Consider the following 24602-nt stretch of genomic DNA (forward strand, 5'->3'; position numbering starts at 1 on the left):
GCTCTTCCCGGTCTGAAGACCCACAGAGGTGCGCAATCGGGTCAGTGCTCTCTGGAGAGGTTGGAGGGGAGGCTGTCCCCCTCCACCTTGAAGGTGTATGTAGCCGCTATAGCAGCCCACCACGACGCAGTGGACGGCAAGTCCCTGTGTAAGCACGACTTGATTATCAGTTTCCTTAGTGGCGCCCGGAGGTTGAACCCTCCCCGGCCAAGCCTGTTCCCCTCCTGGGATCTCTCAGTGGTCCTCTCGGGCCTCCAGAAACCCCCCTTCGAGCCACTAGAATCAATCGAGCTCAAGGCCCTCTCCCTGAAGACGCCCTCCTGATCGCTCTCACTTCCATCAAGAGGGTTGGGGACCTGCAAGCATTCTCTGTCAGCGACACTTGCCTCATTCTCGGCTCCTCAGGGCAAAATCCTTTTATGTGTGTATGCCCGGGGGTGGGACATGAAAATTCTGACTGCCAATTTCTCATTAGCCTTTTCTCAAGAGAGACCTTTAGTGTTGCTTCCTCGACACAACATCTCGTTCCCTCCATCAGGGAACGGAGGTTACAATAGTAACCTAGATGTTTTATTTCACATGGAGCAAGTCCCCTATTGGGGTTAAAACCAAATGGCCAGCCGAATTCTATTCACTTAATCTCAGTAACTACCCTGTCATTGGAAATTTTCACTCATGAATTAAATTAATCATGGCCGACTGTGAATACTGAATTTCTACAATGGCATCTTTAACTGAAAACTGTTGCCACAGGAAGTTGAGCGAGCAGAGCCACAGGAGACAAAGCTGTAGAAATCTCAGGAGGATGAGCGGCAGAGCTGCAGGAAACTCAGGAAGCAGAGTGGGTGAAACCACGGAGAGCTCGGAGGGCAGAGCCATGGAAGACTCAGAGGGCGGAGCCATGGAAGACTCAGGAGGAGGAGCAGACAAAGCCGCTGGAGGAGAAGCGGGCGAAGCCGATGGAGGAGTGGGTGGAGCCACTGGAGGAGCGGGAAGTGGAAGGGCCTCCATCAAGGGGGTCTCCAGGACCACCGGTGCTAGGAGCAGAGGAGCCTCTGTCGAGGGAGTCTCCGGGACCACCGAAGCTGAGAGCAGACGGTTAGCCCTTATGATTTCAGAGATAAAATCTTGAAGAGTCAGATGATCACAATCCAAAGGGACCAGCTTCCTCATACATCCATTGAGTCCGAACCAGAACATAGCTCTGAGAGATCTCTCATTCCAATGTGAGGCAGTACTCCACCACAGTAGTGGACCCTTGGGGAAGTCTCTCAATCAGTTCTTCTGGATCCATTTTGTCTAGTCGGTTCTTCTGTCAGGGTTAGTGTAGTGATGAGGCAAGAGAGAGGATCCAGATACAGCTCTTTTAATGATAAACAGACTGAAGAAGATAGAACGAAGAAAGTAAACATAAACTCCAGAGTAGTATGTTGGCTTACAAAGCTCTACATACAAATAAGAACTGACCAGGCACAAGACAAACATGAAGACTAAATATACACCCAGGACTGATAGGTTAAACAAGACACAGCTGAAAACAACAAGGAAGGGAACCAAGAAACCCGACATGAAGAAGGTAAAAATACATTTAAAAATAAGAGGCCACTGAAAATAACACAATAATAAAATTAAATAATTATTTTTTAAGGACAGTTATTGTAATGGTTAAGGGGAACATGCAAACGAATACAAAGGTGTTACCTAAACTCCTTGTACATTTTCTTGTTTAGAAATGTGGTTAACATTTCAACAGAAAGACTAATTTGGAGACGAGTGAGGATCTAGACACAGTTTTTAATGGAAAAACAGACCAAGGCAGACCAAGGAGGGCACAAGGGGCAAGGGGATGAGGGGAATAGGGCAAAGACCGAGAGGCAGGGCCAAGATGGAGCCAGGGACCAGGGAGACCAGAGAAGGTCAGGCGGACGGTCTGGAGACTCAAGGTGGGGACTGGGTCTGGAGGTCTGGGAGGCGGCCACAGGACAGGGACTGGGTAAGAAGGTCGGGGAGGCAGCCAGGGGACGGGGAGTGGGTCAGGAGGCCTGGGAGTTGGTCACAGGACAGGAACTGGGTCAGGAGGCCTGGGAGGCGGCCACAGGACGGGGACTGGGTCAGGAGGCCTGGGAGGCGGCCACAGGACGGGGACTGGGTCAGGAGGCCTGGGAGGTGGCCACAGGACAGGGACTGGGTCAGGAGGCCTGGTAGGTGGCCACAGGACAGGGACTGGGTCAGGAGGCCTGGGAGGTGGCCACAGGACAGGGACTGGGTCAGAAAGCCCGGGAGGTGGCAATAGGACCACAGCCATGGAGAACTCCGAGGCCGGAGCCAAGGAAGGCAGAGCCATGGAAGATTCAGGTGGCGGGGCCATGGAGGGTGGAGCCGTAGAAGGCTCGGGAGGCAGAGCCGTAGAAGGCTCGGGAGACAGAGCCATAGAAGGCGGAGCCGTGGAATGTTCTGAAGGCGGAGCCGTGGAAGGCTCTGGAGACGGGGCTCTGGAGGCGGAGCTGTGGAAGGCTCTGGAGGCGGCCACAGGACGGGGACTGGGTCAGGAGGCCTGGGAGGTGGCCATAGGACGGGGACTGGGTCAGGAGGCGGCCACAGGACGGGGACTGGGTCAGGAGGCCTGGGAGGTGGCCACAGGACAGGGACTGGGTCAGGAAGCCCAGGAGGTGGCCATAGAGCCACAGCCATGGAGAACTCCGAGGGCGGAGCCATGGAAGGCGGAGTCATGGAAGATTCAGGTGGCGGAGCCATGGAGGGCGGAGCCGTGGAAGACTCAGGTGGCAGAGCTGTGGAAGGCTCAGGAGGCAGAGCCGTAGAAGGTTCCAGAGACAGGGCTGTGGAAGGCTCAGGAGATGAAGCCGTGGGAGGCGAAGCCAGGGAGGTCTTCGAGGGTGGAGCCGTGGTAGGCGGAGCCATGGAGAATTCCGGGGGTGGAGCCGTGGATGGCTCAAGAGGTGGAGCTGTAGAAGGCTCTGGAGACAGAGCCGTAGAAGGCTTAGGAGATGAAGCCGTGGGAGCCGAAGCCAGGGAGGACTTCGAGGGTGGAGCCGTGGTAGGCGGAGCCATGGAGAACTCCGGGGGTGGAGCCGTGGATGGCTCAGGAGGCGGAGCCGTAGAAGGCTCTGGAGACAGAGCCGTGGAAGGCGGAGCCATGGAAGGTGCTGAAGGCGGAACCGTGGAAGGCCCTGGAGAAGGAGCTGTGGAAGGTGGCGCCGTGGAAGGTTCGGGAGGCGGAGCCATAAAAGGCTTGAGGGGAGGAGCCGTGGAAGGCTCAGGAGGCTGAGCCGTGGAAGGCTCTGGAGGCGGAATCGTGGAAGGCTCTGGAGGCGGAATCGTGGAAGGCGGAGCCATGGAAGGCAGAGGAGGTGGAATCGTGGAAGGCTCTGGAGGCGGAATCGTGGAAGGCGGAGCCATGGAAGGCAGAGGAGGTGGAATCGTGGAAGGCTCTGGAGGCGGAATCGTGGAAGGCGGAGCCATGGAAGGCTCAGGAGGTGGAGCCATGGAAGGCTCTGGAGGTGGAGCCCTGGAAGGTTCTGAAGACGGAGCTGTGGAAGGTGGCGCCATGGAAGGCTCTGGAGGCGGAGCCATGGAAGGTTCGGGAGGCGGAGCAGTAGAGGGCTCGGGAGGCGGAGCCGTAGAAGGCTCGTGAGGCGGAGCCGTAGAAGGCTCGTGAGGCGGAGCCGTAGAAGGCTCGGGAGACAGAGCCGTGGAAGGTTCTGAAGGCGGAGCCGTGGAAGGTTCTGAAGGCGGAGCCGTGGAAGGCTCTGGAGACGGAGCTGTGGAATGTGGCTCTGGCTCGCTGACGGTTGACGCTACAGGCACTGGTTTGCTGACCTTGGCATGTGTGAGCTCTGGTTCGCTGAACGTGGAAGGCGGAGCCATGGTGGAGACTGGAGAGCAGAAGCCTTTCCTCTTCTCCTCCTCCGGGCGGACGAGGCTGAGCACGCTGATTCTGGGACGGACGAGGCTGGCAACGCTGGCTCTGGGACGGACGAGCATCCCACCTCGTTGGCTGTGGCAGGCATGGAGGGACGAGCCATGGAAGGCTGGAGGGTGACCACTGTGGGAGGAGAGGTAAAGCCCTCTTCCTCTACACCCACAGTGAATGGCGAGCCGCTAACCTGCAGAGTCTCTTCCACGAAGTCGAGCGGTGGAAACAGCTCCCTTAGCAAACTATTGAGACTTGTCCTGAAGAACACCACCAAGGAATATTCTGGGTAGTCCGCTACATTTGCCAGCTCAAGAAACTCACGAACGTGATCCTCCACTGGACGGTCCTATTGCCTGAGGAAGAGAATTCTTTAGGCTGCTAGGCGAACTGCTAGATCCATTATTGGTCAGTTGTTCTGTAAAGAAACAGACGAGGAGTGAGGATCTAGACGCAGTTTTTAATGGAAAAACAAAAGATGAACAGGGTACTAAAAACACAGGGAACGAATGAAACATCCACGATGGGAAAACCAAAATATAAACAAGAGAAACATCCACGAAGGGCACAGGCAGGAACACAGTCAAGGACATAAATTCCATTTAACAACTGACACCGAATGATAAAACAATGGGGTTTAAATACACAAGGATAATGACACACAGGTGAAAACAATGAAGCTGGCAGTGATGAGGGCAGGGAATTATGGGAAGTGTAGTCCGGGACAGATGACAAGTGAGAAACACAGGGCAGACAACAGGGAATCGTGACAGTGAGTGTGTGTGTTGTGAAAGTTTGATGATTCCTCTGTTGAAGCCAGTGAGATGCAGAACAACGCCCAGCAGAGATGAGTGAACCTAACTCTCGACATGCAAAGACAAAGTATCTTCCAAGGAAGACCAGATGACACACAACAATACTGGAAGGCAACCACACACCCAACACATGGGCAACCAACAGATACATGAGACAGGACCAACTAGGCAGAGAGAGAGTGAGGTTAGTACTCAACATCAAACAACAATCTAACAAAGATATTGAGAATACGACAGGCTTAAGAAGGGAGTGAATTAGAGGAGAACAGGTGTTGCTCAGCACGCTAATCAGTGGCATGATCAGCGTTCCCCTGGGAACAATCAATGTTCCCATGGAAATGCCAAACAAGCATGCCAGTCATGCCTGCAAGACATGAGAAAGAGAAAATGACATACAAACATACATACCATAAACCAAATACATACCAGAGCTGTGAATTCTAGCTAAACTAATCTGAGGGCACAGTCCAGGATGTCCCAAGCTGGGACCCTACATCTCTCCTGAGGTCCATAACCCTTCCAGTCAACCAGGTATATGAGCCCTCTGCCGCTCTGCCTGATTTCGTTTCGTTTCTGGACTGTGTACGCCGGAGAGCCATCAAGAAGATGCGGAGGACGTGGGTTGTGTGTGGTTCAGAACATAAAACAGGTTTGATTTTGGAGACATGGAAAACAGGGTGAATACGCTTAAGGAGGTAGTTTGAGATGGACCACCACCAGACTAATAACCTTCGCAATGGGAAAAGGCCCGATAAACTTGGAACCCAGCTTATGTGAGGGGAGTCAGAGCGGGATGTTCTTAGAGGACAGCCAAACCTTCTGCCTGCACACGTAATTAGCCTCGTGCCAGTGTGCCGACCTCTTAACACAATCACCAGTTCGTATGAGGGCTTCTCTGGCGGCTTTCCAGGTGTGTCGGCACCTCTGCATAAAGGCGTGGGCAGATGAAAATTGTACATTGGGTTCTTGTGCGGGGAACAGAGGGGGCTGATAACCGACGCTGCTCTGGAAGGGTGATTAACCCATACACAATGACTGCAAGTCGTTATGGGCGTACACCACTAGGGAGTGGTGGTGGCGTAGTGGGCTAAATCACTAAACTGTTAAGCAGAAGGTTGTCGGTTCAATCCCCACAGCCATCACCATTGTCTCCTTGAGCAAGGCACTTAACTCCAGGTTGCTCCAGGGGGATTGTCCCTGTAATAAGGGCTCTGTAAATCTCTTTGGATAAAAGCATCTGCCAAATACTCGGCGTACCAGACTAAATGATCGCTCTAAGAAGACAGGTTATGGAAGGCCACACAACGCAGGGCCTTTTCCAGCTCCTGATTTGCCCGCTCCGCTTTCCCATTTGTCTGGGAAGCCCAGAGGACAAAATCACCCCAGCTGTCGACAGAATTCTGCCCAAAAACATGAAACAAATTGGGGAACTCTGTCAGAAACCACATCGACCAGGAGGCCATGGATGCGGAAGACATGGTTAATGACTGCTACTACTGTTGGGGAGGGGAATAAAATGAGCCGCCATCTAGAATCGGTCCACTACAGTCAAAACGAATGTGCTTTCATGGGGGGGGAGTTGCAAAATCCATGGCTATGTGTGACCAGGGTTTCAAAGGTACAGGCAGCAGTTGGAGGTGCCCGGTTGGGGGTTCACAGGACATCTTACTAATCGCAGAAATTGGCAAGCGGCTACGAATTTATGTACGTCCTGCACAAATGATGGCCAACAGAATCGCTGTCTAATGAGGGTCTGAGTGAGAGTCTCCCCTGGATGACAAGCGATGTTGGATGGGTGACCCCCCTGTAGGACATGCGTCCGGGCGGATCACGGATCAAATAACTGGCCCACTGAGCACATGGTGGAGGTGCAGTATTTCATAGCATCACATGGACTTTAGCCTCCACCTCCCAAAATGCCATGCCCATGGTATCCGGTGGGGCGGCGGAGGTCTTGACCTCAAAACGTCAAGATAGGGCTTGATGTTGTTAGAGCCTGGGCGATAAGACAGCATGGTGAAAAATAGTGCCCAGTGAGCCTGTCTAGAGTGAAGTCGTTTGGCGCTACGAAAATACTCTACGTTCTTATGATCTGTCCAGACCACAAAAGTTACCCCTGTAAGATTATATATGGCCAATCGGAGGTGGATTTAACCTTAGTCGGGTCCATGCGCACTCCCTCGGACGATACAATGAGTCGGAACTGACTGTGCATGAAAAGCGTACTTCTCTGCCTTGATGAACAGCCGATTCTCTAACAATCGCATAAAGCACCTGCCTGACTTGTTGCAAATGGTCCTGGATATTCTGGGAGAAGATCAGAATATAATCAAGAAAAACCAACAAATTATCCGGAGCTGTAGTATTAAAGGAAATACTAAATGGGCTTTTCCACTGCACAGTACAACTCAACTCAACTCGATTTTTTGGGGGTTTTCCACTATGGATAGTACCTGGTACCTGATCCTTTTTTTAGTACCACCTCGGTCAAGGTTCCAAGTGAGCCGGGTCGATACTAAATGTGACGTCAAAATCCTGCAGATCACTGATTGGTCAGGGAGAATCGTTAATACCGGCGTCACTGGATTTCGAACAGCGACATCAACCCGCTAGTTTTAAAGTTAGTAACAGAGATAGTAGTATCATTTGTTCTCACATCTTTTGAATTGTGAAAAAAGAAATGGTTGTGCGCAACACCACGCCATGGTCAATAAACGAGGTGCAGACAGTCCACTCGTTAGCGATGAGCAAAACGAAAAAGTCTCTGAGGAAGTGTCTCAGCTGTTGGCCACACACGGCTACCACCGGACCTACCAACAGTGTTGGAAAAAGTAAAAAAAAACTTAAGTGACTACAGAAACATCAAGGAAAAGTGGAAGTGGTTTAACCAAATGGACGCTATCTAAACAGGCAAGCAAAGGGAGGGAGAGTGCCCTGGACTCACTATGATGGAGGATGGTATGTTTTGTTACTTTAACTCTATACTCTGCTTGAAAGCTTCACTTTATTTAGTTGACCAGCTACTGCTTCTGCTTCTACAACAACCAGGCCAATTGAACTCTTACACGTGTAAAATCACACAACAATGCAACAACTGCTTTATGCAGTACAATGAGCTAGTAGCTAACAGCTAGCGTATATGTTATTGTTTTGGTCACTTTGTGTCGTGTTTAAGATGATGTCACTGCAGTAGAGGCGGCGCAATTATGACAATCAGCCTATAACCCAACCATGCTATGGAGGCAATAAACTGCAGTGAAAAAGCAAGCTCAGAAATGTAAAGCGAGTAGAGTCGAGTCAAACCGTAACGTGCAGAGGAAAAGTGCCATCAGAGTGGAACAGAAAATCGGATGGGAGAAAGAGTGAGACAAAACGCAGATTTGAACTGCGGTCACCAAGACAACAGTACACATTCACACCATCTTTACACCCAAGCCACTGCATCAACACCTATTGTTTAGTTTGTCATATATTTCTGTGGTTTCACCATACTTTTGGTGTGCAAATACCACTTACACTGGGGTGAAAATAGATATACCGAAAAAAGATTTTGATGCTCTGTTTTGTACATATTTGATGTGTTGTGTTTAAAAAATCCCAACAGAGCACTACAGAATTTAACAAAATGCAAGTGTCTAAGATATCTGTCAAGCACATTTTTACATAGACAAACGATTATTTAAAAAAAAGTGCAGACAGACCCAAAACGTGTTTCGTGTGTATGGTTTGTTGTGTTGTGATTGGATTAAAGTAAGCTTCAGGAAAATGACATTAAACATGCTCTCTAGTCATATCACTAACCTTAGAAAAACGTTTTTATTCTTGGAAGGGTTTCCTCATGAAGGCTGCAATGTTAGGATCACATGCCAATTGGTATACTACTCGCTTAAAGTGTTAGTTCACCCAAAAATGAAAATTGTATCATCATTTACTCACCCTTATGCCATCCCAGATGTGACTTTCTTTCTCCAGCAGAACACATTTGAAGAAAAACATCTCAGCTCAGTAGGTCCTTAAAATTCAAGTAGATGGTGATCAGACCTTTGAAGCTTTACAGACAGTCAGCATAAACTCCAGCAGTTAAATTCATATCTACTAAATCACTTTTGGTGCGAAAAAATTTATATGCAAGTACTTTTTAACAATAAATAATTACTTCCAGTCAACAGCAGTATGCGCGTGTGACGTAATCACATTAGCATGCGAGACACGTGAGAACTGATGCAAGTGCGACACGTTCCTGTGTGCAGAGAGCAACTGTCGAGAGTGTGCTAGGATTAGCCAGTCGTCGAGGTAGTTGAGTATGCGAATGCCCACTTCCCTTAACGGGTCAAGAGCTGCATCTGCAACTTTCGTGAAGACGCGAGGGGACAGGGACAGACCGAAGGGGAGGACCTTGTACTGATACACCTGGCCGTCGAAAGCGAACTGTAGAAAGTGTCTGTGACAAGGTAATATGGAGATGTTAAAGTATGCGTCCTTCAGTCTACCGCCACAAACCAATCTTGATGCCGGACGAATTACAAAATACGTTTCAGCATCAGCATCTTAAACGGGAGTCTGTGTAAGGCCCGGTTCAGACCTAGCTTGTCCGAGATTGGCCGCAATCCACCGCCTTTCTTGGGTATGATCAAGTTGGGGCTGTGGAACCCCTTCTCCATCTCGGCTGGAGGGACAGGCTCTATCGCATCCTTGTGTAGAAGGGCTGCGATCTCCACATGCAGGGTGGAGGCGTTTTCGCCCCTGCACCGAGGTCAAGCGGATGCCACTGAAGTGGGCGGGCGCCTGATTAACTGAATCGCGTAGCTGAGTTGGATGGTCCTGGCCAGCCACCACGAAGGGTTGTACAGCGTAAGCCATGCGTCCATGTTCCGGGCGAGGTGCACCAAGGGTGCGATCACGTGTGATGTACCTGGAGGTGAGGCCTCGCGGCGGGGGGCCCCCATGAGAAAAGCGTGGATGCGGAAAATCGTGAGTTTATAGGGATAAATTGTAAATCATGAGTACAGCGGGAGCGTGTTGTCAGGTATGCCTTAACATAACACTTGAAAGTTAATAATTTAGAACAGAAATATATTACTATTGCATAATATAATAAAATAGATTACAATTACCTGCTAATATACAAAACATATTCACACAGAGTGAGCAGTCGTACAGTTTGAGGAGCTATGAGAACTTTTTTATACCTATGGTCAAAACCACCAGGAGGAGTTTTAGTGTGTCTGTATGCGGGGTTAAATTATGGAATAGCTTGGGGCTTGAACTTAAACATTGTCAATGTATTCACCAGTTTAAAGAATTCTATAAACAGAAGGTCTTGTCACAGTACAAGGAGTGTTGGGGTTTAAATCGTTGTATTCATGTATTCATAGGCTTGTTATCTTTCTTGTAGATATTCTGATTATCATTGCGGGTATTACTTGCAGATGTATTATTGTATTTATTGGCAGTGCAGGTATTCGGATTACCATTGTTAATAGTACTCTAATTATTTACCTGAGGTAATTAAGATACACTGTTTTCTTTTTTCTATATTTTTATTTTATTTTTATTTTTTGTTTTTTCGCTCTTGTTTTTCCCTTTACTATAACAGATCGGGGTGGGTTTAAATAAGTTTGACTTCTTCCCATTCCTTTTCGAGCATTTGACTGATCAAGTTGTTAAAAATCAAATGCTTCTTACCGCCATTGTTATATGTCATGCTATATGTATGTCTTATTGTTCGAAATAAAATATAAATAAATAATAGAATAGAATAGGGTTGTCTGGGTTGTATTAAAAACAGTGTAAATGTTAAGTTTCCCAAAAACATTTAAAGGGATAGTTTGCCCAAGAATGACAATTCTCTCATCATTTAGTCACCCAAATAGTCAAATATATGTTTGATGTTCTTTCTTCTGCTGAAAACACAAACAAAAGTTTTTAAAAGAATATTTCAGCTAAGTAGGTCCATATAATGCAAGTGAATTGTCAGCACTTTGAAGGTCCAAAAGGGACATAAAAGCAGCATAAAAGTAATCCACTGGTTGAATCTATATCTTCAGAAGCTATATGATAGGTGTGGGTGAGAAACAGATCAATATTTGTCCTTTTTTTACTGAAAATCTACACTTTCACTTACACATTCTGGTGTGGAAGTGACTTTCACATTCAGCCATCAACTGGTTGGGGCTGGTCAAAGGTAGAGATTGATTATCAAAAATACCCTAATTGCAATTAGAGGTTTTGTCCAAATTGTTCAGCCCTAACTAAAATACGAATTATGTCATAACCATATGAACATGCTAAATTTACTGTATGGTAATTTGAGCTTGAAGATTTGAGTTATGATCCCCTTTGACATGCATAGTATTGATGCATTAAAGAATTAGAGATTAAAGAAAGTCATAGGCCTACAAGTTGAGAACAACATCAGGGTGAGTAAATTACAAGATAATTATTGTTTTTGGTCAAACAATTCCTTTAACTAACTTTCTTATCAAACCCAGACTGAACTCTTAACTAACCTAAAGACACATCACAGCTTCTTCTGTCATAAACCAGCACAAACATGCAGAATGAATCCAATCACACACCCACTGACTCGCTCCTGCTTTCTGCTTCCTCCTCCTCATGTGTGTGTGTGTGTTTGAGTGAATGCTCCTGTAAAAATACACATCTTATGCTACGTTCACACCGGACGCGAATAGCGCGTCAGGCGCGAGTGATTTCAATGTTAAGTCAATGCAAAGACGCGTTACGCGCGTAAAAAATTCCTGCGGCGCGAATGAGGCGTAGAGCGCGGCGCGGTAGACGCGAATACGCCTCATTCGCGCGTCAAGTTCGCGCGAATTGCGCGAATTGAGCGTCTGGCGCGTTACGCCGAATGGTGCATTTTGTGCATTCACGCCGTTTGACGCAAATTCGCGTCTGCCGCCCGAAGTTGAAAAATCTGAACTTTGGCGCCAATTCGCGCCGCGTTAACCAATCAGGAGCCTAGCTGCCTGCTGCCCTCCTTCCTCTTCTCCTATGCCATTCCCTGTGGCTCTTCCACCTTCCAAGCGAGGTCCTTTTTGTTCCTGTCTCTTAATGTAAATAGTTTGCACATATTGTTCATTTTTTTTTCAGTTCATATTGTTATTTTATATGTTTTGCCTAAATAATTTTTTTTTGCCTAAATATGTTTTTTAATGTTATACCTAAAATTACTTCATATGTTTGGCCTCAATAAATTATTTTGTAATATGACTAAATGCCTGGTGTGGTTCTAATGCACAAACAAAGCAAATATTTTATCACATAACTTGATTTCAATATATGAGACATTTTGATTTTGTATTGATTGCTATTTATTCCATATCTAAATCTAGATTATATGAAACATTATTATTGTAATGTAAAGACAACCAACATTAGTGTCTGGACAGTGTTGAATAAGGAAAAAACACAGGACAGGTTAATTACTTTTGAGGCTGGCTCCATTTATCATCAAAACAAAAATAAATAAATAATTTAACCTGATATACTACCATGGAAAACCTGACGTTTTTAAAAAGTCTCAACTTAATAAATGTGCATGTTGTGGACCTGACATCCTGGAACTGGGGCTGACAACCTGGGGAAAAAAATATATATATATATAATAATAATGGACTATTTTTAGATAGTTTAGCTCTTTATAGGTTTGTGGGTGGCTCTTAAAAGAGCCGCTGTGGGGAAGTCATGAGGAGGACTTCAAACGCTACTCCGCCGGCTGCCATGGTACTGCTCCCTCCGCACGAGAAGTGTGCCATGAAGACATCCCTCACCCGAGTGCCTCTCTGGAGGAGTTGTTGGCCGCAACCCGACCCAGACCTGGCAGTGGCTCCTCTCCAGCATGTCCCGCGCCTGGCTCTGGAGAGGCGGTAATTGAAGACACGCCAGTCATCAGTGGTGGGCACAGCCATGTACTCCTCCACAAGACAGTCCCAGATTGCAGTCACAACCTGGTGGACGATCTGGCTCACTGTTGAGACACCAACCCTGAAGCTGGACGCTATGGTCCTGAATGAGTCCCCTGTGGCAAGAAACCTAGAAAATATTTTTATAAGTACACTTGTAGTTACATATTCAACTATATACAATAACCAGTCTGTTTTACTTTAATGCACCATATTTGTTTGTTTGCTAGCAATTTTGCAAGCAATTTAACAAAGTTTTGAATCTTCAAAACAAAAGGGTATATGTGTATATGGTTTAAATCACTAGTGTGCCAATAACCAACTGATTATCAAAAGAAAGAGTAACGCTACTACAATTGCTTACAGATAGAGACATGACAGTATCATTTTTAGGTTATAGCAGTTAACCGAGTAACGTTATCACTAGAAAGAGCACTACATATTGCTTACAGATAGAGACATTATCACGCCTGCCAAAATAATATTTTATTTTTTTGGTTAACGCTACAGCAGTTAACTGAGTATCACTAGAAAGAGCACCAACAGTGGTATCCGTACTCACACAGTTTGAAAAACATTGCTAGCATAGCGTAAATTAACATATATTTAATATACTGTATTTAACATTTTATATACATTTACTAACCGAAGACAGATGGACAGGCGCCCGCAGCTGGGATAGAGCTCTGTATCCTCGCCCGATGCGGGACAACAGGTCATCAAACTGGGCGCTGGACAAGAGGAAGTACCGCTGAAAGCGGCCGTCATCCAGGCGCAGCTCCTGGAGCAAATGATGAAATTCGCCGAACTGGGAACGCCTCCGAGGGTCTGGTGGACCCAAGTACGGCGACGACGACCCATACGCCGCTGTTCTGCTCTCCAGAGCAAATACAGAGCGGTGACTCTCTCCACGTAATGCTCGATCAACATCAGCCATCTTGTAAAAAGATGGCCGCCAACGGATTTCGCCTCTGACGCTGCCACGCTGCAGAATTTCGCTTCAAACTTTTGTTTTTAACGCGCGTCAATTTCGCTCTTGACGCTCGAATGGATTCAAAGTGGTCAAGCGTATAACTAGACGCGGTAGGCGCGAATTTGACGTGCTATTCGCGTCCGGTGTGAACGCAGCATTAAAGCGACAGCAGCCACCCGAGAATCACAAACAACAAAAATAACAGAGAAAATCTTGACTGAAATGGAACTTTCCAGTTTAATGGAGGAAAGCGAATATCCATGACCATATACTATTTTCATACTTTTCAAAGATAATAGTGTAGGTATACATTTCATACATATGGTACATTTAATCATTTCAGCTTTTTCACTTTAAAAAAATTAAATGTATTCAAATTAGAAATATACCCTCAATATAAACATTAGGCCTATATTAAAAAGTTCACTCTTACAGACTTTATAAAAAAATCTGATCGGATGATTTGGTCTCATTCACGTGTGAACAGGGTATGATATTTACTTTTTTGCCCACTAGCAAATGCCCAATTTTACCAGCCACTTTGATTTTTTTGCAAGCCAGACACTTTTTATTACCAGCCACTTTGAATTTTTGTAAGCCACTTTGATTTTTCAAATATAACATTTTAATATAATATTATTTATAATATACAATACCATATTAACAATAATGTAAAAATGGAGGCTAAATAGTAGAAAAGCACAGAAGAGAACATTCTTGTTCACGCATGAATTATGATGATACATATTACAACAATTCACTAAATGCTAAGTGTATGGAAACACATACAGCCACAAATATTTCAAGTCCAAATAAAGTGAACCTGCAGATTTGCGTTCACAATGCTTGTAAAACACGATTTTCTCCACGGAAATAATGCGAATTCAAATCAGAGCACTTCCTGAGATAGTCTAAGCTCATTTACAGCATTTTTATAGACAGCACTATTCTCACAAACGGTTTTCAGATGACCGAAATGCATATGAGAAGTGTTTTAGCTGCACTCGTCTGGAGCAGATCACCACTGAAACTCTGAACACACAGCAGATCAGACATCAACGACTTTTCTTTCGTGTGTTCTTCAAAATATAATCTAGTGTATTTCTTTAAACCTGCGTCTATGTGTCTAATGGCATTTCTTGTCATATGCCACTTTCAAACCGTCGACCACCACACTGGCAGGTAAATAACCCACCACTGTGCATAAAATACCTGTATTTGGTGGGTTGGTGGGTGTTAATTTCAAACCCTCAGTGTGACATATGAAAAACACTGGTGAGTAAAAATATAGGATCTCAAAGTACATGCTTGACAGTACTGCATTGCATACACAATAATGTAAGACAATGGTTCTCATTGCATACACAATAATGTAAGGCAATGGTTCTCAATGTGTGGGGCATGCCCGTATTGTATGGGGGCGCTGAAGTCCCCCGTTCTCAAATCTCATTCACTTTCAGACATTCTAATTTTTAGCTGCACATTTGAGGCAAGTTTGCATAATATGGATAATATACGATTTAAATTCAAACTTTTACAGAAAATAAAGTCTCAGTATGCAGATTGAGCTACATCATACAGTTTTAATAATAATTAGAAAAAAAAGTCTGAACAAATATGATTCCAAGTCAAGTGCATGCCCTTTCATAAACTTCAGTGTGTGAATGTGTGTGTTTCACTCTCACACAGAGCAGAAGCGAGAGCCACCACTCCTGACATCATTATTAAACTGATTGTAAGATTGAAACTTTGAGTAAAAGAGCTAAAAATGGCACTATATGCTTCCAATGCCAGTGTCTTCAGGAAAATGTAAAATTAAGAAACTGTTTTATATCAAACATCACTGCTGATTCAACATACTCCATATTATTCAATGCACAATTTTTATTAAACTATTTATGTTTATCTCTTAAGTTATTCACATAGTCAGTTTAGCTTCATTCAAAAATAAACTTTACTTTCAACAAAGGAACTGAAAACAAAACTAATTCAGATCAAGTCTGTAACTTTTGAATGGCTGGCTAAGAGTGGCGTAACTAGCTTTAAAACATTACACACATAACTTACGATCAACCATCAATGCAGAGGTCAAAACAATATTCACATGCAAATGTAAGTGCAGTATATATATTACAAAAAACATCTCGGTTACTGTTGTAACCTCCGTTTCCTTATGCAGGGAACAAGATGTTGTGTCGATGTAGTGGGTCTCTCTTGAGAGCCTCGGTTAACTCTTATCTTTGAGAAGAGGCCAATTAGAATTGACGAACAGAATGTCATGCCCCTCCCCCAGATATATGGGTATAAAAGGAGGAAAGCGTGCATCTGTTCAGACAGGTTTTGAGCTGAGGAGCCGAGAGTAAGGTCCCGGCCCTTTCAGCGACTTAGTACAGTGATGCGGCAAGAGGGAAACAACGTCTCGTTCCCTCCATCAGGGAACGGAGGTTAAAAAAGTAACCGAGACGTTCCCCTTCTGTCACTCAATCAACACAGACAGGGGGGCCATACCACGGAAAACACATCACAGGGGATATTGGAATAATCAGAACCTGTGGAGCACCTACAGTGAGGAAAATAATATTTGAACACCCTGCTATTTTGCAAGTTCTCCCACTTAGAAATCATGGAGGGGTCTGAAATTGTCATCGTAGGTGCATGTCCACTGTGAGAGACATAATCTAAAAAAAAAAATCCAGAAATCACAATGTATGATTTTTTTAAACTATTTATTTGTATGATACAGCTGCAAATAAGTATTTGAACACCTGATAAAATCAATATTAATATTTGGTACAGTAGCCTTCGTTTGCAATTACAGAGGTCAAACGTTTCCTGTAGTTTTTCACCAGGTTTGCACACACTGCAGGAGGGATTCTGGCCCACTCCTCCACACAGATCTTCTCTAGATCAGTCAGGTTTCTGGGCTGTCGCTGAGAAACACGGAGTTTGAGCTCCCTCCAAAGATTCTCTATTGGGTTTAGGTCTGGAGACTGGCTAGGCCACGCCAGAACCTTGATATGCTTCTTACAGAGCCACTCCTTGGTTATCCTGGCTGTGTGCTTCGGGTCATTGTCATGTTGGAAGACCCAGCCTCGACCCATCTTCAATGCTCTAACTGAGGGAAGGAGGTTGTTCCCCAAAATCTCGCAATACATGGCCCCGGTCATCCTCTCCTTAATACAGTGCAGAAAAACACCCCCAAAGCATGATGCTACCACCCCCATGCTTCACAGTAGGGATGGTGTTCTTGGGATGGTACTCATCATTCTTCTTCAAACACGGTTAGTGGAATTATGACCAAAAAGTTCTATTTTGGTCTCATCTGACCACATGACTTTCTCCCATGACTCCTCTGGATCATCCAAATGGTCATTGGCAAACTTAAGACGGGCCTTGACATGTGCTGGTTTAAGCAGGGGAACCTTCCGTGCCATGCATGATTTCAAACCATGACGTCTTAGTGTATTACCAACAGTAACCTTGGAAACGGTGGTCCCAGCTCTTTTTGGGTCATTGACCAGCTCCTCCTGTGTAGTTCTGGGCTGATTTCTCACCTTTCTTAGGATCATTGAGACCCCACGAGGTGAGATCTTGCATGGAGCCCCAGTCCGAGGGAGATTGACAGTCATGTTTAACTTCTTCCATTTTCTAATGATTGCTCCAACAGTGGACCTTTTTTCACCAAGCTGCTTGGCAATTTCCCCGTAGCCCTTTCCAGCCTTGTGGAGTTGTACAATTTTGTCTCTAGTGTCTTTGGACAGCTCTTTGGTCTTGGCCATGTTAGTAGTTGGATTCTTACTGATTGTATGGGGTGGACAGGTGTCTTTATGCAGCTAACGACCTCAAACAGGTGCATCTAATTTAGGATAATAAATGGAGTGGAGGTGGACATTTTAAAGTCAGACTAACAGGTCTTTGAGGGTCAGAATTCTAGCTGATAGACAGGTGTTCAAATACTTATTTGCAGCTGTATCATACAAATAAATAGTTAAAAAAATCATACATTGTGATTTCTGGATTTTTTTTTTAGATTATGTCTCACAGTGGACATGCACCTACGATGACAATTTCAGACCCCTCCATGATTTCCAAGTGGGAGAACTTGCAAAATAGCAGGGTGTTCAAATACTTATTTTCCTCACTGTATTCCAGGGCAGACAAGTTGGTGCCTATGCTGGGTCTGGCTGCGAACTTCCTTCGCTGGGTTTGGAGCCAGAGGGCTAGGGAGGACTTGTGGACTCAACTGGGCGAGTAGAGCGCACGTCTTCACCTCAGGGGAGGGGAAAAGCTCTATCTGCAAACGATACACCCAGCCAACTGTTGTCACCGTATTACCGAATTCTTCGCGTTCGGACCTGTCCAAAAACGGGACGAGACCGGATCAACCCGGAGATTGTGGACATGGCCTGGGTCTGGTAGGCCAATGCAATGGTATTCATGATCCAGTGGGCAAGCCTCTGTTTGGAGACAGTGTTCCCCTTCCACTGTTCACCAAAGCAGACAAAGAGCTGCTCAGAGTGTCTAAAGCTCTGCATGTGATCCAAATAGATGCGCAAAGCATGCACCGGACACAGCAATTCTAAGACTGGGTCTGCCTCCTCCCAGGGCAGTGCTTGTAGGTTCACTATCTGATCCCTGAACGGGGTCGAAGGAACCTTGGGCACGTAGCCTGGTCGGGTTCTCAGGATGACATGAGAATCTGCCGGACCGAACTCCAGGCAAGTGTCACTGACAGAGAGTGCTTGCAGGCCCCCAACCCTCTTGATGGAAGTGAGCGTGATCTGGAGGGCCGTCTTCAAGGAGAGGTCTAGCAGCTCAAACGGGACTTCCTGAAGGACCGAGAGGAGAACAGAGAGATCCCATGAGGGTTCAGCCTCTGGGCGCCTCTAAGGAACCTGATGATCAGGTCGTGCTTCCCTAATGACTTACTGTCCACTATGCCGCTATGGTGGCTACATAAACATTCAAGATGGAGGGGGACAGCTGCTCCTCCAACCTGTCCTGGGGGAATGAGAGCACTGACCCGACTGCACAGCTCTGTGGGTCTTCAGATCAGGAAGAACACCAATTTGTGAATAAGTGCCACTTTAGGGTAGAAGAGGGAGCTCTGGCTTGAGTGATGGTGTCTGGGGTGGAGAAATACAGCCAGCAACTCTAGGTAGTTGATGTGCCAACCCAGCCAGGGCCCCATCCAGGAGCCAGCAACTGTGCCCATTGCACATGGCACCCCAGCCCAACTGGGAGACGTCCGTAGTAACTACGACACGTCTGAACACCTGCTTTAGGGGGACACTTGTCCTTAGAAAACAGAGGTCTGTCCAAGGGCTGAATAAGTGAAGGCAGGAAGGAGTGAGGGTCACATGGTATGTGCCGTGCCGCCATGCCCATCTCGGGACTCGAGTCTGAGGCCAGTGCTGAAGCAATCTCATATGTATCACCCCAAGCGGCGCAACCGTAGCTGAGGATGCCATATGCCCCAGGAGACTCAGAAATTTTTGCATTGGAAACGCTGTGCCCAGTTTGAACAAACTCAGGCAGTTAAGCACCAACTGCGCATGCTCGCTCGTGAGACGCGCTGTCATTGAGACTGAGTCTAACTCCATGCTGAGAAAAAAGATGCTCTGAACTGGGGAGAGCTTGCTCTTTTCCCAGTTGACCCGAAGTCCTAAACGGCTGAGGTGCATGAGCACCAGGTCCCTGGCCACAGCTCACAGCATTTCTTGGGTATGATGGAGTAAGGGCTGTAGAAACCCTTCTCCATCTTGACTGGAGGGACAGGCTCTATTGAGTCCTTGCGTAGAAGGGTTGCATTCTCCGCTCGCAGGGTGGAGGTGTTTTCGATCTGCACCGAGGTAACGCGGATGCCGCTGAAACGGGGCAGGCGCCTGGCGAACTGAATCACATAGCCGAGTCGGATGGTCCTGGTCAGCCACCGCAACGGGTTGGAAAGCGTAAGCCACGCGTCCAAGCTCCGGGTAATTGGCACTAAGGGGATGATCACATGTGAAGCACCAGGAGGTGGGGCCTCGCGGTGGGGGGAGAAGGCGACGTCACGTCGGAGAGTGTTGCTTTGTCCCAAGGTGGTTGTGCTGAGGAGAGGCTCGAAGCACTTACCTACCTCTGTGTATCTGGCCTGGGGAGGTAGGCGACTGAGGAGGAGGTTCTGTACCGACGACCTCTTAACTCATCACCACCTGCTAGCCTGAGACACAAGTATGGTGCTGAATGCAAGTGCTCGGTGTCTGATCGTCATGAGAATGACAGTTGTGGGCACCGGCTAAATGACCCAGGAAATTAGGAAACTGCTTTCTTTGCGACAACACGGGTACCACAGCCCGTTGGGGGTGCGGCGAGCAAAGGAATCAAAAGATTCTCTACCCAGCCCTCCACTGGCAAACGTCTCTCTCCCTGGGTTGCCTGTCTCTGGAGTGCTTGGGAGCCTTCTGGGTCAGGGAGGTGGTCCGTGAGATGTTGGCCGTCCGCTTCCTGCAGGGAGCTCTACACTGGGGCTGAGAGCTGGGCCCGGGCTGGGGCGGAGGGGGACCCCCTCGGTGAGCAGAAAGAATGCGGGGACTTGAGCCATGGCAAGGCAAGATGCGTTGAATGCCTGCCGACAGTTTCTTCACCGTCGAGAGCTGCTGGGCAAAGCCCTCTACGGTGTCGCCAAATAGGCCAATCTGAGAGATGGGGGCGTTGAGAAAGCGAGCCTTGTCGGGGTCCCGCATCTCGACCAGATTCAGCAAAAGATGGCATTCATGGACCACGAGGATGGCCATCGCCTCTCCGAGTGCATGCGCTGTGACCTTTGTGGCCCAGAGGACGAGGTCGGTCGCCGAGCGCAGTTACTGCAGCACATCAGGACCAGAACTACCCAAGAGCAGATCTCTTAGCCACTGGAGTGGTGGTGGTGTAGTGGTCTAAGCACATAACTGGTAATCTGGTAATCAGAAGGATGCTGGTTCGAGCCCCACAGCCACCACCATTGTGTCCTTGAGCAAGGCACTTAACTCCAGGTTGCTCCAGGGGGATTGTCCCTGTAATAAGGGCTCTGTAAGTCGCTTTGGATAAAAGCGTCTGCCAAATGCATAAATGTAAACGTCTTAGCACTTTGGCCTGGTGGACATGCAGAAGGGCCGTAGCCTGCAGGGCGGAGGTGGCCTGTCCAGCAGCGCTGTAGGCCTTGGTCGCCAGAGATGACGTCAACATACAGGCCTTGGAGGGGCGTGACAGTCAATCCCGCCAGGTGGTAGCATTTTGCGGGCACAGGTGCACCGCAACTGCCTTATCAAGTTGGGCGATTTCAAGGGTAATGATAGCGGACGAGTGAGGGAGTCGGTTTCGGGCAGTGAAAGGTGCCCTTCACGACTTCGTCAGCTCATCATGCACCTCTGGGAAGAAACGAACCAGGGGAGGGGGCGTGGCTGTGACCAGCGCTAAAAACCCAGTAACCAAACGTCTAGCCTCGAGGCCTGAGGGGGGGGGGGGGTTCCAGTCCAGCCCGACCCTCACGGCGGCTCGGGTAAAAATAACAGCTCGCCGTCAGCCTCAGACTGGGCTGGCACACCCATAGGCACTAGCTCAGTCAAGTCCTGAGCGTCAGAGTCCACCAAGATGCTCTCTGATATAGCGCCGAAACTCTCATCCAGCTCGGGGGCTCCGAGAAAGACATCAGACTGGCTGTAAGGCGAGCCGGTCTCATCTCTGAACCGGACAGGGGCAAACGAGCATGCTGTGGTCCGCGGAGATTTACCAGGCGAAACCGCGGCACTTAAATTCCCAAAATCACCCCCAGTGCCAGCCGTGCCGGCTCTATACCCGTGAGTAGAAGGCACGATGCAGAGAGTGGCTTTCCCTCGGAAGAAGGAGAGTCGCGACCGCAACGTTGCCATGGTCATGTTCTCGCAGTGAGTACATGAGCCGTCCACAAATGCTGCCTCTGTGTGATCTCTGCCCAGACACGAGAGGCAGCGCCTGTGGCCGTCAGAAGTGGAAAGGTAATGACCGCATCCAGGAATGACACAAAGACGGAAGGGTGTCTTTAAAAAGACGTTCAATGTCAATGTGTTTACTCTTTTAGAGACATATATACTCTTTTAGAGGGATGTCGAAGCGCTCAGGGGCGTAGTCTGCACTGGCGTGCAGAAGAAAAGCCTCTGAAATGCGCCATATTTCCAACAGCTTATGCTCTTTAGAGGTGAGTGGAACAGCAGTGGGTTTTACTCAGGCCGCTGAAACACAACCGCATTGGCTCCGAAGAAAAAAGGTCTGAACAGACACACGTTCCCCTTCTTTTATACCCGTATGTCTGGGGGAGAGGCATGCAAATTCTGTTCGCCAATTCTCATGTTCGCATGTTCCAGTAATTCCAGTAATAACGTGTTTTGACAAGTGTAAAAATGGACATGTATCCAGTCCACTGATACTGCAAATGTATGCTGTAAAACAGAGTTTGTCAGGAAACAAAAAAATTTCTTTCATTGGTAAAATCTACATTAACTGGTTTTATTTACATAATTTAATTTGACTGAATCAATGAGAATATATTAAACTACACTGATAAAATACTTTTAAGGGTTGAATCAGGTAAAAACAACTGCACAGTTTCAGTTTTTACAGTAATAACTGTAGGTGACAAACACAATTACCATTCATGACACATTTGAAAGTAGTCGAGGTCTTATGTGAGTGTAATTCTGAACGGTAATATTAATCAAAGCATTACCATTAAAAATTACAACTAACAACTAAACTAAAAATGTACTTTTTTACAGCATTTATTAATCCTAGTTCATCTTAATGGTAACACTTCACATTAAAGTTTAGTTTAGTTAACATTAATTAAAGCATTAAATATCATATGCTTACAATGAACAATAATTATCTCCAGAATGAATTTATATTTTCTAATGTTAATTAAAAATACAAATGGTCATTGATTATTCATGTTATTCACAACATTTCTCAATTGCTTTAAGTTTACGTATGCAACTTTTAATTACAAAAATGTGTTTCATGTTAAAATGTATCATATATATATATATATATATATATATATATATATATATATATATATATATATATAATACAATACAATACATTAAGTGCTGTACAAGTATTGTTTTTATTAGTTCATGTTTACTAATTAAGTAAACATAGGTTAACGAATACAACCTTACTGAAAAGTGTTCACATTTTAATTTATAAATATGCAATTGTTCATTGTTAGTTCATGTTATCTATCATATACAACCTTATTGTAAATTGTCCCTTTTGTTTTGTTTTGTAACTTTGTTGTGCTTTATGTTCTCATTTCTGTATTTAGTTTCATCTGTACCCTCTAATTCTAGTACACTAAAACACATCTTTGCTTTACATGTAAACACACACACACACACACACACACACACACACACACACACAACAACAACACACGTTGCTCTCCACTGACATAATGATTTTATCTCCTAACCTTAACCCTACCACTAAACCAAACCTTCACAAAAAACCTTTCTGCATTTTTACATTGTTTAGTATGTTTTTTATATGATTTGAATTATGGGGACAATAGAAATATCCTCATAAATCACATTTATAGCATAATACCCTTGCAATTACCAGTTTGTAACCTAAATTTTTTTCGTTGTGAACCACCCAAACCTGCCCACACACACATACACACGTTGGTGCGGCTATCCTTATGAGGACTCTCCACAGACATAATGATTTTTATACTGTACGAACTATAGATTCTATCCCCTAAACCTAACAAAAAATCTTTCTGCATATTTATATTTTTTAAGTGATTTGAATTAAGGGGACAATAGAAATGTCCTCATAAACCTCATGTATTTACCAAACCCATACAGACATACACACACTCACAAGTGTCCTACCTCTCTAGCTGTCTTTTTATGGTGACACACACAGCAGTGAGTGATCATGGGTAAGCAGCAGTCTCGCAGCAGACGGGAACATCAAGTGTGATGCTGTAGCTTCTCTCTCTCTCTCCCTCTCTCTCTCTCTCTCGTCTTATATTGTCTTACCTGCTCTGCATTTTGCTCTATATTCTATATTTTCACTGTCTCACCCACTGTGAGCTCTCTCTCTTTCTCTCTCTATAGGTCTTAAGCTCACTCTGCTCTCTTTGGCTTCACACACACTTGCCTTCTCACACTTCAGTTCACTCGCCCTTTGTGACCCCCTCTTATTCTTCCCTCCCTCTCCCCCTCTCTCTCTCTCTCTCTCTCTCTCTGTGGGTGTATAATTAGACTCACTCATGTCAAATACAGATCTTGCTCATTGTGGAAGCGTCTCTGAGTTGGCCGGAAGCCGAGCAGCTTTGCTCATTAACCTCTTTGGAGCTGGGGAATGTACCAGCACTGCCTGCACGCCATTGGTCACTTCCTTCTCTCATCCCAGCCACGGACTGCACTGACTGGCTGCCTGGCAGCACATGCTGCCTGGCAGCGGCAGATGCCATTGGCTGCAGGGCCACATGAGCCAGACTGCAGCTTGTGCACATTTAAACACCAACTACAACAAACTTTTAAAATATTTGTCTGTGTACAATTTAAGCACAATCTCACAAAATAGTATTGTAGCTTTTTTGTGGTCCACCTCAGGCAATGCTCAGTATGGTCACACGGTGAAATGTTGTCAAGCAGTAAGAGTTTTTAGTCCTGTGAATAGTGCGCTACTACACACTATTATGTAAGGATCAATCAGCTCATTTTAGACATTTTACTTCTCAGTCTTAAAATGAATAATGCTGTTTTAATGTTTGCCTTGATACTGTAGAGAGGAGTATATTGTCAGATTTTTTTGTTGTGCCAAATACAGCAATGTAACTATAATCATACTATAATATTTATCTCAATTAAATATAGATTCAAATTATGTCATCAAGTCAAGTGGTTTTTATTTTTACACAGGTGAGTTTCACCGCCAGGTGAACGCAAAGG

General features: G+C 46.1%; 1 protein-coding gene across 2 annotated transcripts in view; it reads right to left on the reverse strand.

Annotated features, from left to right (window-relative positions):
• The window catches only part of zmp:0000000926 (ataxin-1-like), a 47627-nt gene extending 23808 nt beyond the window's left edge, over positions 1–23819 (reverse strand). The window contains exons 1-2 of one of the 2 annotated variants that reach the window (XM_052100782.1): positions 23535–23819; positions 8683–8758 (exon numbers count right to left, since the gene is read on the reverse strand). The gene's annotated coding sequence lies outside the window, so the exon portion shown is untranslated. The remainder of the gene's footprint in view (positions 1–8682; positions 8759–23534) is intronic. The other variant, XM_052100781.1, reaches the window with a different exon arrangement.
• Positions 23820–24602: the final 783 nt, after the last annotated feature.

Source organism: Xyrauchen texanus, chromosome 31 (assembly GCF_025860055.1).
Source record: "Xyrauchen texanus isolate HMW12.3.18 chromosome 31, RBS_HiC_50CHRs, whole genome shotgun sequence".
Taxonomy (NCBI): Eukaryota; Metazoa; Chordata; class Actinopteri; order Cypriniformes; family Catostomidae; genus Xyrauchen; species Xyrauchen texanus.